We start from the raw sequence: 15,213 nt of genomic DNA, 5'->3' as shown, positions 1-15,213 counted from the left end.
CCTATTACTGTGAGTTTAAGAAAATAACATAAGGAAAACTCTGAAGGGATCGTGCGTGGCTGGAGACAAAGGCCGCGTGGTGACGGTCACTGGCATGAGAAGGGGACGGCGCTTCCGATGGAGGGTGGGTTACCAGCAGCACCGGGATCAAGACTCCAGGGCCTCGGGCCACCGATGCACCACCTTCTCCACCACCCTCTCCCGAGACAACAACGCCCACCGGCACTGTACTGCCAGACGTCCCAGAGCCGAGGAATCTGGTCCCCTGTGCCCAGAACAAGTCCTTCAGAAGCACCAGCTGCTGCCTCGGCACCCAGCCTGGTCCACGTCAGGAACTGGACGGCTCATGCTAAGCCAGCCTTCCCTACACTCCCTGTTGTGTTCCTGACGCTACTACGCACCCCTCCTCTCTTTTCAGTCCCCTCTGGAGACCCTAACTTCTGTAGGCTGCTTAGTACGTGCTAAGGGCTGAGGTTATTACAGTAATTAGTGAACACGTGTAAAAATCCACCCAAGGGCGGCCAGGGACAGACCCAAGTCCACACTTACCACCCCCTCAAATTTTTCAATTAAAAAAAAAAATCACAACAGTAACTGAGAATGTAAAAGCCTGGGTCTTTTTTTGGACCCAAAGATAATCTCTCTGGCGCCCTACCTCACACCATATACAAACACTAACCCCAAAACAGGTCAGAGATCACAGAAATCTAAGCTTCCATTATTAAACTGTCACAAGAACACGTCAGAGTAGATTTTCATCACCTTCAGTTTGGCGACAGCTCTTAGATGTGACACCAGAAGCACAGGGGAGAAGAGGAAAGAACAGAGAAATTGGACAAAACTGAAAGGTTTTGCTTCAAGAGACACCGGCAAGAGACTCAGGACCATTCCCAGAACGGGAGGAAACAATGTTTCCAGATCATATACCCAAAATAAAGAACTCGGTGGACTCAACAGCAAACAGGACAATTAGCCATGTTGTAAAACCGGGTGGAAGTATCTCCAAAGAGGAGTAAATGGCTGCTGAGCTCACACAAGAGAGGATGGAGCATGGCAGGGCAGGAAATGCAAATCAAACCCCCAAGTGGGCTGAGGCTGAAACGAAACACCAGACAGAGTGAGGCAAGTGAGGCAGGCGGGGTGCAGGCCCCAGAGCCGCCCCGGAGTGCTGGTGCGAGGACAAACAAGTAACAGAGCCACGGGTCGGCGAAAGGTGACACAGAGTCACCACTGGCCCAGCAGTCCCCACCCCCAGAGGCAGGCCCAAGAGAAAGAAAAATTTATGGCCCCACAAAACCTCGCATGGGAACGGTCGGGCAGGATCCTTCTTTAGGGCCAGAAAGCACGAACAAGGCCAGCGCCCACGTGACGCAGCAGGTCCACGTGACCCACTCGTTCTGGAATGTTATCTGGCAACGCGGAGGGACCTGACCACCCGCTACAGCACAAGCGACTCTTGAGAACACGCGAAGGGCGAGAAGCCAGAGACAAAACCCCACGTATCAGCCAATCTCCTTCACATGAAACGTCCAGAACTGGCAAGTCTAGGGAGACAACAGTAGATCGGTGGTTACCTATACTGGAAGGAGGGAACAGGGATCCTTTTGAGGGGATAAAATTACTCTCAAGTGGACTGTGCTGATAGTTGCACAAGTCAATGTGTTACAAAACGACTGAACTGTTCCCTTTACCTGGGTGAATTATATGGTGTATGAATTGCACCTCAGTAAAACTGTTACCAAAATAACACCCCTCACCATCAACGGACCTTCCTTGCAAACGTCACACGTCACACGTACTCATCAAGACCACACAAGGGTGACATCACCATGCGCCACCATATAAACCGAGAGGAACACTGTATGGGACAAAGTTCTAGATGACGGGACAGAGTTGGCTTCCCATTAAGGTCACTATGGCCAGCGCAGCAGAGCAGTAGACTGAACCAGAAGGCCCTAGCTGTGTGCAGAGCCGGCCACTCCTCACACCGCACTCCCCAGAGAAAAGCCCCTGGCGCCTGGGCTTGCTTCCGCGCCCCCACAAACCTGAAAGACTAGGCCCGGGGCTGGAGCCCACATCCTGCGGCCACTGCGGATGCCTGGCATCCCGCACCACCAGGCCGTCCCGGTGCTCCCCAGCCAGTCCCAGTGCTCCCGAGGACTCAGGCCTTCCACCACGCCTTTTTTGAGCACCTCCCTGAGCACCTCCCTGGGCCGCCCCGCACCCAAGAAGTCTGAATCACCCATCCGAACCACTCCGACGGGCTTTAAAGATAAGCCCCTCAAAATGACCCACCCAGAAGTCAGCTGCAGCCACTGGGAGACAGAGGATCAGAAACAACCCTGCAGCCCTCTCGCTCTTCATCCTTATTCCAGAGCCCGGGAAAGCGGCCTTTAGGGCTCTTCCTGCTCCAGGGGAAATCTGGGATTGGTTTTCTAAGACAGACCCGGCTGCCTCCAAGCACTGGGGCAGTGACTCACCCCACGGTCAGAGGGAGTCAGGGACAACAGAGGCCTGGCCAAGGCACAGCCCGTCCCAGCCCTGGGCCCACCCGGCCAGACCAGACGCCAGAACGCAGGGGGTTAACCCCTGACAAAGCACAGCGCCGCCAAGTCCACGCAGCCCAAATGGGGCGCTGGCAGGGCGGTCTCTGGGAGGGACGCCCACTCAGGATGCCTCCCGAGCTGCGGTCAGCGGAAAATGGGATTCCTCCCCCAGAGGCCCCAGCCCCCCGCAGACTCCAGTCTCAGGAAGCCCTGTCCCCTCTTCTCCCGGCCCTCCAGCGGGGCGATCGAGCTCCCGGAATATTCAAGAGACGGAAACCCAACCACCAGCCCAAAAGAACCTTTCTGGGGACTTCCAACACCCCCAGAGGAGGGGCTGCTCCAAATTTAGAGCCTCTCGACCGGCCGCAGCTGCGCGAGTCGCTGCATTCCCACTGACCTGATTGCAGAACCTCCCGGTGGGTGCCCCCGGCTCCCGGGCCCTCCTCGCCCGACCCCGGCCCCTCCTCGCCCGACCCCGGCCCTCCTCGGGCTCCAGGACTCCCTCCCCGGCCCGACCTCGGCCCTTCCCCGGCCTCTCCCCAGCAGACCCCGCCCCTCGGAGCCCGACCCCGGCCGACCCGACCCCGGGCCCACCCGACCCCGGCCGACCCGACCCCGGGCCCACCCGACCCCGGCCGACCCGACCCCGGGCCCACCCGACCCCGGCCGACCCGACCCCGGGCCCACCCGACCCCGGCCGACCCCCGGTCTCCGTCCCTCGGCGCTCACCCCCCGGCCCGGGGGCCCAAGCACGCCGCACTCAGGCCGGCGACCCCCGCCCCTCCTCCCCGCAGCCCCAGCCGCTCGCGCTCAGGGCCCGCAGCCGTCCCCCGCGCCCCGGCCCAGCGACCCGCCCGCGCCCCCCGCCCCAGCCCGAAACCGCGAGCGGAAGCGCGGCGAGACCGCAGCGACCGCCGCTTCCTTCCCGTCCCGGAGCCGGCGGCGCCCAGGGCAGCCGGCAGAGGAGCCGGGCCCCGCCCTGCAGCCCGGCCGAGGACGCCGCGCTCGCTCACCGCGGCCCGGCGTCCGTCGCTCCCCGCCCGGCCCTGGCTCCGCCGCGCCCGCGGCTCCCGAGCGCCCGGCTCCACTTCCGGTGCCGCGGCGGGGGCGGGGCCGCATCCGGGTCCCGGCGAGGCCCCGCCCCGCGCCCTCCGGAGAAGTGGGGGGGGCGGCGGGCGCGCTGGGAGCGGGGCGCGGAGGAGCGCAGGGCCGGAGCCGCCTCCCGCGCCCACGTGGCACCGGCCGCGCCCTCCGCCGGCGGCCGCGCGAGCTCGGCCCGAGCGTGCGGGCGACTCCCTGCGGGGCGAGTGCGGGGCGCGCTCGGCCTGCGCCGGGATGGAAGCGCCCAGGGCGTGCGCTGGGATCCCGGGCACTGCCCCGGTGAGAAGGGGAGATGCGCCAGGCCAGGTGGACTCCCAGGAGGGGGCTGCAGGGGTCAGTCAGCGAGGGGACGCATCCTCGTCCAGCCGTCCACCCACCGTCCTTCCTTCCGCCCGCCCAGCCACGCGCCTCCATCCTCCACCCGCCCACCCATCTGCCCGCCTTCATCCACGACCCGCAGCTTCCGCCCACCCACCCACGCACCGGAGCATCCACGACCCGCAGCTTCCGCCCACCCACCCACGCACCGGAGCATCCACGACCCGCAGCTTCCACCCAGCCACCCACCCACCGGAGCATCCACGACCCGCAGCTTCCGCCCACCCACCCACGCACCGGAGCATCCACGACCCGCAGCTTCCACCCAGCCACCCACGCACCGGAGCATCCACGACCCGCAGCTTCCACCCAGCCACCCACGCACCGGAGCATCCACGACCCGCAGCTTCCACCCAGCCACCCACGCACCGGAGCATCCACGACCCGCAGCTTCCACCCAGCCACCCACGCACCGGAGCATCCACGACCCGCAGCTTCCACCCAGCCACCCACGCACCGGAGCATCCACGACCCGCAGCTTCCACCCAGCCACCCACGCACCGGAGCATCCACGACCCGCAGCTTCCACCCAGCCACCCACGCACCGGAGCATCCACGACCCGCAGCTTCCACCCAGCCACCCACGCACCGGAGCATCCACGACCCGCAGCTTCCACCCAGCCACCCACGCACCGAAGCATCCACGACCCGCAGCTTCCACCCACCCACGCACCGGAGCATCCACGACCCGCAGCTTCCACCCACCCACGCACCGGAGCATCCACGACCCGCAGCTTCCACCCAGCCACCCACGCACCGGAGCATCCACGACCCGCAGCTTCCACTCAGCCACCCACGCACTGGAGCATCCACGACCCACAGCTTCCGCCCACCCACCCACGCACCGGAGCATCCACGACCCGCAGCTTCCGCCCACCCACCCACGCACCGGAGCATCGTCCGTCGCCTCCGCCCCCTCCTTCCGCTCTCCATTCACCCACCCGTCCACCATCTGTCCACCCGGGGAAGGCCACATATGTCCCAAGCACAGAGAGTCAGCAGGATAAACATGGACCTTGTCCTCAGGGCCCTTCCAGCCTAGAAAGGAAGTCAGGCATCATCACACGGACACATAATTAGGAAACAAGATAAATGCTATGAGAAAGTCAAAACTGTTGTGAAATTGTACTCGGGAGGGGGGGGGGCGCCTGGGTGGCTCAGTCATTAAGTGCCTGCCTTCAGCTGGGATCATGATCCTAGGGTCGGGGATGGAGCCCGGCATAGGGAGTCCCTGCTGGGCGGGGAGTCTGCTTCTCCCTCTCCCACTCCCCCTGCTTGTGTTCCCTTTCTCTCTGTCTCTCTCTGTGTCAAATACATAAATAAAACATTTTAAAAAGAAAAAAAATTGTACTGGGGAGAATTTGGGACCTTAACTCACCCAGGAGATCAGAGAAGGATTCTTTTAGGCAATTAACATTTGCACCAAGATGTGAAGGTCAGTAGAAGTAAGGAGGTCAGGAGGGAAGAATTTTCCAGGCGCAGAAAACAACGTGGACGAAGGCCCTGAGGCAGAGGAACCAAAAAAAGTTGGGTAGAAAAAGTACAGGGATGAAGCACCGCAGTGGGATTGGCGGGGCACAGCAAGGACCTTGGTCTTTATTCTAAAATAAATGGGAAGTCCTTAGAGGAAGTTAAGCAGAGAAGAGACATCATAAAGTTTCGATTATAATGAGATCCCTCTAGCTTCTCTGTGGGGAATCGATGGAAAGACGGTCAGGTAAGAGCCTAGGACAACCAGTTAAGGCAAACCTGTGGTAGCAGGTAAGGTGGAGAGAGTGAGAGTAGATACAAGAGACTTTGAGAACGTTAAATTGTCAGGTTTGGATGGATTAGGGGTGGCAAAGGAGATGTCAGGTGTCAAAGGATAATTTTAAAACATAAAGTGACTTTCCTACACATATACCTGTACAATGAACACATGTCAAAGATGTTATGTAACTTCATAATGACTGAAGCAATAAGGCGTTCCAGCTTTTCAAGGAGAAGGCAGGGGACCGCTGAAATGAATATGCAAAACCAATCTATCCACAGGGCAAGAGTCAACTGTATTTCACTACATTCGGCTAAGTTGTATATCTACAGACAAGAATTACTTGCACTGCTGTCTGATTTCTTCAGAGGTATGAGAGAGTGTGAGCAAAAACTGTAGCCCATGGCATCAAGCGATTACCAGAGGCCCCTGAGTTCTGCTGAAACTTTTCCGATAATCACTTTTGTCATTCTGAAGTATGAAATCCTTCCTTACGAAAGGATGGCCCAGCCTCTTCGCAGATGCTCAGACAAGGAAGATGGAGGGAGGTGGGGTGGGGGAAAAGAGAAGCTCCCAGAGGAAGGGTCCCAGTCGCAATATGGATTTGGACTTGGCACATGGGAGGCACCATCAAGTTGAGGCTCAAGAGAAGAAGATGCGTCTTCAGCCAGGGGTTGGAAAGTAAGCAGGAGAATGACGTAAAAAATGCTGGGAAAGGGGTCCGAGGATCAGGGAGAGAGTCAAGCAGAGGTGCAGAGGTGGGAGAGAAGCAGACGTGCACGGGGAACAGCGGGGCTCAGAGAGAAAGGACTCAAGGGCTCCTCCCCTTCCATCATTACTGCAGCCCCGACGGCGCTGGGTGAGGTGCCCGCAAAGGGACTGGACTCCCGCCTGCGGCGTCTTCCCTGGAGGATTGCGCTCACTGAGGACAAGAATGGGTCCTTCCACGCAAAGACTGCGGAGGTCGTGGCCCCGACGACAACCCTAGCTCCCCCACCGACGAGCTGCCCGGCTGTGGACAGCCGCGGTGCGTGTCCCTGCCTCGGTCTCCCCAGCCGTGCAGCCAGCACCCGCGTCCCGACCTTGTAATAGGAGGACCGAGTGTCGTTCTCTGAGCCCCAGGCCGGGCATGCGGGTGCCTCGCGCGTGGGCCCCCAGGGGATAGCCACAGGCGGAGGGAGTCGGTGAGGCCCGGGAACAGAGTCTTAAGCAGAGATGGAGGCAAGCGTCTGCCTTGGGCTCAGGTCCTGATCGCCAGGCCCTGGGATGAGCGCCCGTGGGGCTCCCTGCTCGGCGGGGAGCCTGCTTCCCCCCTGCCCCGGCCCCACCCCGTGCTCATGCTCTCTCTCAAATGAGTAAGTAAAATCTTCTTAAGAAGGCAGAGACGGAGATGCTAGAGGCTGGCCGACACCCCAACGCCTGAGGCCTCACAGCGGGGGCGCCTGCGGGCCTGGGGCGACGGTCCCGCGCTCGGGAGCGCGCAGGTGCTCCGCTCCGCACCCGCCGTTCCAGCCCCGGGCCGCGCGCGCGCCTGGCCCGGGAGCCTCGCCGGGGAGCCGCCCACGACCTCGGGCTCAGCGGGTCAGCACTGCGCACACCGCAGCCGTCCGGCGCTGGTCGGCTCGCGCCGGGGCTTCAAGCTGGCCCGGTGGGGCTTCACCAGGGAATCCGGGCGCGCCCCCCGGGAAGGGCCGCCCCTGCGGACGTGAGGTCCCGGCCCGGGCGGCGGGGCGCCTGGGCCTCCGGCTCCGGTTCTCCGCGGCTGCGGTCCGGCGGCGGACGGGGCGCCCTTCTGCCGCAGCGCTCCGAGCCCGCACGCCCCCGCACGCCCCCCGGCCGCCCGTGGCGGTCCCCACCGGAGTGCGGCCGGGGGCCGGGGGCCCTCCCTGGAAGGCGCGGGGCGCCCCGAGCCGGCGCGCACCTGCTGGGGCTGCTGCGCCCTCGCGGCGGGCGGGGCCGCGCTCCAGAGACTCGCCGTCCGTCTCGGCCGCGGGGGAAGGCGAGCTGCGACCCCCCGCACCCCTTCGGGCTGCGCTGCAGAGCGGCCCTTCCTGCGCCTCCAGCTCGTGGCTGCGTCGCGCCGCTGGCCTCCGACCCCTGCCCCGGACCGCGGTCCCCGAGCCCCCGCTGCCCCGCTCGAGGAGGGGTGAGACTGCGTTTCAGGCCCCGCGGAGTACCCCGGGATAAGCTCTCCAGCCCTCGCCGAGCCCCACCTTTGCCGCAGGAGGGAAGATCCACGTGCCAAGGATTAGGGCAGGGACTTACAGGTTTGTCCCCTAAAGATTTTGTAAGATCTCGCCGCCCATGGTGGCGCTTGAACTCACAACCCGAAGGTGGGGAGTCGCTTCCTTCGGGGACTGAGGCAGCCAGGCGCCCCTGGATTTACTTCTTGGAGGCCACCATCCAGCCCACCACAAAGGCCCCTAAAAATGTTTTATTTTAAAGATTTACTTATTGGTGGGCGAGTTAGAGTGGGGGGAAGGGCAAAAGGAGAGAAGCCGACCGGGCTCTGCCAGAGCCCTAGCCGGGCTCCCATCTCAGGCCCCCCAAGAAGGTGACCTGAGCTGAAATCAAGAGTCAGACCCTTAGCCCGCTGAGCCACCCAGGGGGCCTGAAAAATGTTTTAAAATCAGAAGGAAAAAGATTGAAATTTTAAGTTGAAGAACATATTTGTAGTGGCTGTATTCATTTTGATACCAATATATTTGTAAAAATAAAATTTTCCCCCAGAGTTAAGAGCCTACAAAGTGTACAGAGCCCCTGAAAATGAGAATTCTGACCAGCTCACAAGGAGCCCAAGTCCCACAGTGAAGTGAGACCTCACCCTCACCGCTAGTGCTCCGTCCTTCCTGTGCGTCCTGGAGCGCCCGGGAGCAGCCGACTGCTGGCCTGGCTGGGTTCGACTCTTAGCGCACAAGTTGTTATTACCAAACCTGTGCACTTGAGTATTGTCTTCATGCTAAGGGCTCATGGCCAAGAAATTGTTTTTGCTAAATTAAGAACGGGTTACCTAGGGGCACCTGGTGGCTCAGTGGGTTAAAGCCTCTGCCTTCGGCTCAGGTCATGATCCCAAGGTCTTGGGATCTTCTTGGGATCAAGGCCTGCATCGACTTACTGCCCAGCAGGGAGACTGCTTCCTCCTCTCTCTGCCTGCCTCTGCCTACTTGTGATCTCTGCCTGTCAAATAAATAAAAATCTTAAAAAACAAAGAAACAAAACAAAACACCAGGTTATCCACAAAATAATTCATCTCTTATTCTCTCTGTTCCAGGGACAATAGTGATCGCGTGGAGGACCCAGGTGGGTCATGGGGGGGTGGTGGGAGGGGCAGTTTGCAGCTGAAGCTGACCGCTGAGACCTCCAGGAACCATGCTCTGCGCTTCTTTGCAAGGGGACTGGCCTGGTGTCTGGGTCTCTGTCCCAGAAAAGCGCGGAGGGAGTGGCTTACAAACAATAGAAACTTCCCTTCCCAGAGCTCTAGAGGCTGGAAGTCCGAGATAGGGCACCCGCAGAAGTGGTGTCAGGGGAAAGCCGGCTTCCTCATTCACAGAAGGACACCTTCCCAGTGGGCCCTCTCATGACACAGGGGCAAGGGAGCTCTCTGGGGCCCCTTTACAAGAGCAGCGGCATGAGGCCCCCCAGCCCACAGGACCTGAGCACCTCCCAAAGTTCCCACCACCAAACACCATCACGTCCTGCATTAGGTTCAGTATATGAGTTTCAGGGGGACACAAGCGTGCCATCCGCAAGGGCGACCTAGCTGTGTCTCCCGTAGAGACGGATGGTGGCTGCGTCTCTAGCCTCTTGCATCCTGGTTGGGCTTGGGACCTGCTGTCAGCATAAGGTGCCAGGAAACAACGGGGTATGAGTTCCGTGGACAGCATTCAAGGGCTCTAGCCCTGGGGCCCCCTTCGTTTCGGATCTTGCATTTCTGGAGCCGGAGGAGGCCCTGCAATGACGCACCCCGGTGGGCGGTGAGCAGGCCACGTGAGCAGGAACACGGGTCCCCTGGACCTGCAGGTCGCACGAGTCCGTGGTCCCCGGCACATGGGGGCAACCGGGAGAGACCAGCCAAGGGGCCACCCAGGTTGGCAATCCAGCAAATCAAGAGAAACAGTAAATTGTTGTTTCTTTACCATGAAGCTCTGGGGGGGGGGGGTACAGGGAAGAATTCACGGCAGATGGAAGTCTCGGGGGGGGGGGTTGGACGAAGACCACATACAGACAGACAGACAGAAGGCCGCAGAACATGTAACAGTCCATGTGGGACATGAGGTTCCAGTCATCTGCTGCCATGTAAGAAGGCACCCCACGAGTTCACGAGAAAAACCAACCCTCGTACCACGCTGGCACGTCGGGGATCATGAGTGTGGACGGGGTGCAGGGCAGCGGCTCATGTCCTTTCCAGTGGAGAGTTGGCGGGGCTGGCGCTGACACTCGGCCGGATGTCTGGGAACTTGGTTCTCCCTGTTGGGGGAGATTGTCATACCTTTTCTCCGGCCTGTCATTGGGGACTGGGCTGTCCAGTGTGGCTCCCTCACTTATGAGCCGGGCACATACCGTGGGGTGGGAGGAACCTCTGGGGTCTCACCGTTCACGGCGCCAACGTGGGGCTCTCTTGGGCTCCCTTACAGCGTGGGGGTTGGTCTCTGGGCGGTTGGATGTCTACTAGGGAGCTGGTTTCTAGAAGGCTGCTGATGGCCTCACTGCAGTGGTCCCCGAGTGTTCCCTCTGCACATTCCCGTGGTCAACCAGTGGCCCAGGCTTAAGGCCACCCCAGACGGGAGTTGTCACAAAGGACCTGTAGCCCATCGCACCCGGGACACACTTCTCCAAGTGTGGTATGTCGCCGCTCCCAGGACGCATCCCGCCTTCACCCGCCATCAACCCAGATGCCCCTTCACTGGTATTATCTCCCAGCCAGTCCCAGGCGCCATTTCGTCCATAAACCCTGGGGAGCACAGTGGTACCCCGTGCCCGCCGTGCTGTAAGCCCAGCAGTCCACTTGGCTGCCAGTAAATGATGCTAACTTCTCATCCCCCTCAAAGAGATGCCAGTAGCAGGTGAATCCTGACTGGTGGGCCGGGAGCCCCCACGAAGCACGTGTTTCTTAGGGGAAAGGCGGGAGGAGAGGGGCAGGGGTGGCCGCACCCGGGCAGGGAGGGAAGCAAGGACGGCGGCTGCTGCTGTTTTCCTTGGAATTGAAGGGGCGCCAGGGGGAGCTCAGTTGGTTAAGCATCTGCCTTGGGCTCGGGGCATGATCCCAACATCCTGTGTCAGGCTCCCGACTCGGCGGGGAGCCTGCTTCTGCCTCGGCCCTTCCCCTGCTTGTGCTGTCAAAAACAAAAACAAAAACAAAAACAAAAACAAAAAACAAAATCTTAAAACAAACAAAAGAAAAAAAAGAGGGGCACCTGGCTGGTCCATTGGTAAAGTGTGTGACTCGCTGATCTCAGGGTCATGAGTTCGAGCCCCACCTTGGGTGTAGAGATTGCTTAAAATCGTGAAAGAATAAAATTAAACATTGAACAGAAAATGGGGTGATGGAGAAGGGAGGACCCCGATCCCTTCAGCCTCGTAGCTTGTGTGATGTCACATGTCCTCGGCGACACTGCTTTTGTTCAATTAAAAAAATTCAATTTACTTTCCTTTTAATTTAAAAATTAAAAATTGGGGACGCCTGGGTGGCTCAGTTGGTTGGGCGACTGCCTCCGGCTCAGGTCATGATCCCGGAGTCCCGAGATCGGGTCCCGCATCGGGCTCCCAGCTCCACGGGGAGTCTGCTTCTCTCTCTGACCTTCTCCTTACTCATGCTCTCTCTCACTGTCTCTCTCTCAATAAATAAATAAAATCTTTATAAAAAAATTAAAAAATTTTTAATTTGAGGAGAGCATGCTGGGCTGTGGAGCTGAAGCCAGGAAGCCGCGGGGCTGGTGGCCGCCCCTCATGGCGAGGAGAGAACTGTGTTCTGTTGGCTTCCTCAGAAGAGGGCCGGCGAGACCCATTGAAAATAATGCACGATGGGCCCCCCCTTGGACCCGGCCGCGGGACAGCGGGCACGTGCGGGAAATCAGGACACCCCTGTACAGCTCCATCTGCACGGGTGCACCCCGAAATCTGTCCAGGGGTGCCCCCTCAACCATGTGGCAGCCACCTGCAGCCTCCCCTGCAGGACCCTGGTGCCCAGGCAGGCGCTGCCTCCTCCCACCAGCAGGCAGGACTGTTAGCTGTGGTCACGCTCTCCCTGGCACCTCCAAGTGGCTGCCCAGAGCAGGCCCTCCACAATAACCTCCAGGGGGTTATTGGAATAGCTTTTTAATAGGGCAGAGTCCTCCCAGGCCCCCAGCCCCGCTGTCACAAGTCTCTGGCCAGGTGATACTCGGCACACTCAAGTTCAAAGCTCAACCACTAGTAAATCTGTCTTGGTGCCAGAGGTGCCCCTTCATGATTTTGTGTCCTCTGCTATCCTCGGGCCAGACCCTGGGCTGCTCCCTCCCCAAATCTCAGCTCAGCAGCTCCTGGCTCTCGGCTCCTGTTCGCTGGGAGGGTGGGGCCCGTCCTCCCTACCCTGATGTCGCCATCAGAAACGTCCCGCAGTGAGGCGGGCGGACGGGTGGGCCCCCCAGCAGGCGGACGGGTGGGCCCCCCCAGCAGACCTCCTCCGTCCAGGCCTCCGGAACCTGTGAATGGGGCTTCCCCTGGAAAAGGGGTCTTTGTCGATGCAGCTACGTGAGGGAGCTTGAGCCCATCCTGGACCCCCAGGGAGGGCCCCTGACAGGTGTTCTAACGGGAGGCAGAAGGTACGAGAGGCCGGGAGAACCGCGCGGAGCTGAGAGCCCCGTCCACCTGCACACAGGCCGGAGTTAGCACGTTGTGAGGACTAGAACCCAACCCCACGGTGCTTCAGAACACACGATGCAAAACAGGGAGGAGGGCTTGGGCCCAGCCGCGGGGAGGGCAGCGGCGGGAGGAGCTCCGTGGGAGCAGGTGGGGCTAAGGGATGACGGAGCAGCCCTGGGACATCCATGTGGGAAGGGAGACCGCGACGGGCGGCCAGCGGGCTTCTCACAGCCGCGGGACGTCCCAGACACCTGCTCACGGCTCGGTCTCTTTCTCAGCGGACGTTTGCTTTTTCGGCATAAATGGAATTGGCAAGGGAAATTTTTTTTTTTTTATAAAGATTTCATTTATTTATCTGACAGACAGAGATCACAGGTAGGCAGAGAGGCAAGCAGAGAGAGAGGGAAGCAGGCTCCTCACTGAGCAGAGAGCCCGATGCGGGGCTCGATCTCAGAACCCTGAGATGACGACCTGAGCCGAAGGCAGGGGCTTTAACCCATGGAGCCACCCAGGTGCCCCGAAAAATGTCATTTTCATCCCCACCCCAATGGGGATCCAGTCTCCGGCATAGGGAGGGGGAACCATCGGAGTTGGCTAGCCCTAACCGCCCCCTCCCCTCTGCCCTGCACCACGCGGGTTCCCAGGGGCCACGAGAAGTAGAAGGATGCAGCCCTGGGTACGGTCTCTGGTCACACGAGGACAGCAGCGGGAGAGGAAAGCCCAGGCAGACGACCGCCGGGGGATGAGAAAGCAGTGGTGAGGACGCACACTTGCACAAGTACACGCTCCCCGGCCTCGTTGGGGCCCTGGAGGGGGCCAGGGAGATGTGAGTCTCTGTGCCTCCGGGACCCAGGGCACAAACACCGGGTCCCCCTCTGGGTGACACCCAGGGCCTGCACATGCACCCTTGGGCTGTTTGGGTCTCCGAGCTGCTGTGCACACTAGACCCCCCCGCACCACCGCGGGCCCACAGGGGAGGCGCACAGTGAGTCGGCGACGCCCGGCAGCTGGTTGTCAGTATTCTTTATTGGCAGTGGAAAACGCTTCAGTACTGTATTGAAAGACAGCAATAAATAATACTGTGATAAAAATAGCTCAAAGTAGACTGTACAGACTTTGTTACATAGTCAGGAAGTTTCACAAAAGATTAATAGAAAAACATAGCGGTAACAGTGAATTGTACGAGTAAATGAAAAGCAGAAACCAAATGTAGAAAGACATGCCGTTTCCAGCGCTATCAGCGGCATAATAAATAACGCACCGTGGTCGGACACATTTCTTGCTGGCTTTTTAATATGCCCAGGAGAAAGAAGAGTTACATTTGCTCCTTATACAATCCAAAAGGGCTATCTCATCAAAGTCTAAAAATGTACGAGTAGGTCCATTCTTTAAACATGTTTACAAACAAATGTAAAAAGATGATTTACATAAGAACAGTAAGGCCTTGTTAGAGTTGCACAACATTATTTCCAGGACGGCGCCCTCCTGCCCTGTGGGCACCCAGCTGGGGGGGGGGCAGTGCTTCCTGACTGGTCCTCTGAGAGTCCTCGCCAGCGAGCTCCGCACCAGGAGGGCGCCCAGGACCCCCCCCAGGCCCTCGGGATCCTCAGCTTGCCCCGAGCCCCCCCGGGGGGCGAGGCTATAGAGTCCAGGGGTCCTAAGAGATTCCCATAGTGTTCCAATAATCTTTCCAGTCCAAATTTTCCGAAACTGATACTTCACACCAGATAGTTTAAATCTGTTCAGGCTGTGGAATAAAGCATTTCTTGCTAGAAAAAGTAGACTTAAGCTCAGTCATTAAAATATAACAGTTGCTTGAAATCGAGTCTGCTTCTTTCAAAATGATTGTTGTGGAGCTGGGTTCCGTTTGACAGCACACGTTGTGTCATGATGACTTTACGAGCGTGGAAAAATCCTCTGTCAGGGTTTATTAATAACAAAGCAATGGTAATTACAATAAATGCACAATTTACAAAAGCCCTAGATTGGTTCTTGGGATTTATACATACAAGCATTACAGTACATTCATCTGAAAGACTAAAATCAGATAAAAGAACATGAATTGATTTGAAAGGATATTTATAGCCTGGATATACACGGAAAAGTCAGTAACTATGTGAATGAAGTCATAAGTTTACATAAATATAAGAAACATTAAATTCTAAAATATTTTCTCTATGGTATTCATGAATTTTTTGCGAATTAAAAACTCTGTAATAAAATATCTCACGGGTCAATATAACAAGTATTAACAGATTAAAGATTCCATTGAATTTTAAAATGTAGTCTTTGTTGGATTCAAAATGCTGCGTAATCATCTGTAGAAGTAGTGCGGGTAAACTGGAAAATAAAAACAGACAAAAGAATTATTAGCCTTTTAATCATTATTATTATTAACGTGTAACGTGTTATTTGTTTCAGGGAAAGAATCAGCCTTAAGACAAGCCGCGTGAGCAGCGGCTTCCAGGCCGGGCAGGTCCCAGCGCGCCTCCCTCCTGCAACCAGAGCTTCAGCCCCTCTGAGAAGTTCGAGAAAACATCGAGCTTTTTGCTTGTCAATGAGAATTCATTTTTGCTTATGTCTAAAAGTTACCAATTT

At 58.3% G+C, this 15,213-nt stretch overlaps 2 protein-coding genes across 18 annotated transcripts in view; both read right to left on the bottom strand.

Annotated features, from left to right (window-relative positions):
• CTTN (cortactin) overlaps positions 1-3,656 on the bottom strand; it is a gene marked incomplete at its 5' end in the record, with an annotated part of 30,644 nt that extends 26,988 nt beyond the window's left edge. For 6 of the 12 annotated variants that reach the window (XM_082749173.1, XM_082749181.1, XM_082749176.1 and 3 more), the window contains one exon: positions 3,560-3,656. The remainder of the gene's footprint in view (positions 1-3,559) is intronic. The other 6 variants (XM_082749184.1, XM_082749186.1, XM_082749185.1 and 3 more) reach the window with 3 other exon arrangements.
• Positions 3,657-13,623: 9,967 nt separating this feature from the next.
• Positions 13,624-15,213, bottom strand: part of PPFIA1 (PTPRF interacting protein alpha 1) — a 69,121-nt gene continuing 67,531 nt past the window's right edge. For all 6 annotated transcript variants that reach the window (XM_082749148.1, XM_082749147.1, XM_082749146.1 and 3 more), the window contains one exon: positions 13,624-14,955. The gene's annotated coding sequence lies outside the window, so the exon portion shown is untranslated. The remainder of the gene's footprint in view (positions 14,956-15,213) is intronic.

The sequence above is a fragment of the Mustela nivalis genome (assembly GCF_964662115.1).
Source record: "Mustela nivalis genome assembly, chromosome: 9".
NCBI classification, from domain to species: Eukaryota; Metazoa; Chordata; class Mammalia; order Carnivora; family Mustelidae; genus Mustela; species Mustela nivalis.
This window is presented reverse-complemented; position numbering and strand designations above follow the sequence as displayed.